The following is a 1805-nucleotide window of genomic DNA, read 5'->3' as shown; positions in this document are numbered from 1 at the left end:
CTTGTCTCTGCTCAGCTCTCTGACGGTCAGGCTCAGCTCACCATTCTCAACCATTCTGCTTGGATGTGCTGCTGTGTTTGGGATTATTAATCTGCATCATCATTCTAAACTTCAGCTGTCAGACGGACAGACTCACATTGACTCCGGTCCATAGAGGAGCCCAGAATCGACTGAGGGTCTGCAAGGTGTCCAGGTCCTGGAGCTACAAAACAAACCCAAATCATCAACCCACCACCACCGTGCTCTACAGCTGGTGGTGTGTTTGGGTTTCTTCAAACGTGGAGCTGTGTAACATGATGTAAACAAACAACTGAGAGGCGTAAAGCTAGCCATAAGCTAGTGAAGCTATTTACTGTGACACAAAACTAGAAGGACAGTGTGCTGTACATGTTAAGGGATGTGCTTGAAGGAATAATTTTAGTAGTTTTATGGGAAATGATTGTTGGATCATTCAGACAAATACGATGTACTGGTAGTCTGTTTAAACCATGGGTGTCCAGTTCTGGTCCTGCAGGGCCACCATCCTGTATGTTCTCCATCTTTCTCTGCTTTGACATACCTGATTCGACTTGCAATGGTGATTTCCCTTGGAGTCAAATTATTTAAAAGATGTAAAAACCAATACTGCCGAGGGGTTGTGTTTCAGCGCAGGCAAAAGAAGACCACTGTTTGAACCAAATCCTTTATTTTCTTGGTTAAATCWGTTTTTTAAGGCTTCTACAGAACATGAAGAGCTGCTGAAGAGAAGGGAAACAACTGTGTAAGAAAAGTCCAGCGTTCTTTTACATACTTCTCAAACTAATGAGGAAACACAGGTTCTTTTTATGAAAGATCAATACCTCCCAGAATGAAGGTGAGAAAAGACAGACTCAGTAATTTGTAATCCCAGTCAGTTCAATTTTCTAAAATAAAGGACATTTATTTACAGAACAAAGTAGCTAACTTATGTACAAATTAAGGCTAATAACCAGTACTTTATGAGATAAAACATTAACAGTTAACACCTCAAGTCCAACGTGAAGTATTGTAAATATAAACACTTAGAAAGTAAACCAGTAAAAAGAGTAAACCAGTCTTAGATAGGGCTGCCACAAACAATTATTTTAATAATCGATTAATCACCGATTATTTTTTTCAATTAGTCGACTAATCGGAACATACGTTAATTGAATATAAAACATAGAGCTTATCACGCCAGAATGCAGCTGCTATTATATAACCATGGTTAGAGTTTAGCTATATGCTAACTAAAAATAATTGCTGTGGAAGGCCAGTTCTGCTCTATTTCATTGCACAGGTTTCTCTTTCATTTTCTTAAGATGATCCCACACTTTTCAGCTCCGTTTCCAGGTAGCCATGATACCATAGCCTGTCTGTATATTGTCTTGTGATGTCCACGACCTACCCCAGTTACCACTACTGTGCATGTGTGTCAAGGACAGAAAGGCAGACGTGGCAGTGAAAGGTGTCAAAGCAGTTTGGAGAGAAAAACAAAGTAAAGAACAAAAAAAAGAAAACGATTAATCGATTATTAAATTAGTCATCGATTATTTTAATAATCAATTAGTCGTCGACTAATCGTGGCAGCCCTAGTCTTAGATGTTATTAAACTCAGTTTACAGGCACTTTAGCTTATGGCTAGAATCGTTAGTTTTAGAAAAGTTATGAAAAAGGAGGATTAGTGTAGATTTAGTTTTTATCATTTTTCTAATCAAAATCAGAACCAGCACAGTCCCAGGTCTGCGCTCTCACTGTCAGTTGGATCTCATACGCTTACAAACATAGCTTCTACCTTTGATGACTCA

This window comes from Austrofundulus limnaeus, unplaced genomic scaffold (assembly GCF_001266775.1).
Source record: "Austrofundulus limnaeus strain Quisiro unplaced genomic scaffold, Austrofundulus_limnaeus-1.0 Scaffold761, whole genome shotgun sequence".
Classification (NCBI taxonomy): Eukaryota; Metazoa; Chordata; class Actinopteri; order Cyprinodontiformes; family Rivulidae; genus Austrofundulus; species Austrofundulus limnaeus.
The sequence above is the reverse complement of the archived record's forward strand: the minus strand, read 5'-3'. Positions refer to the sequence as shown.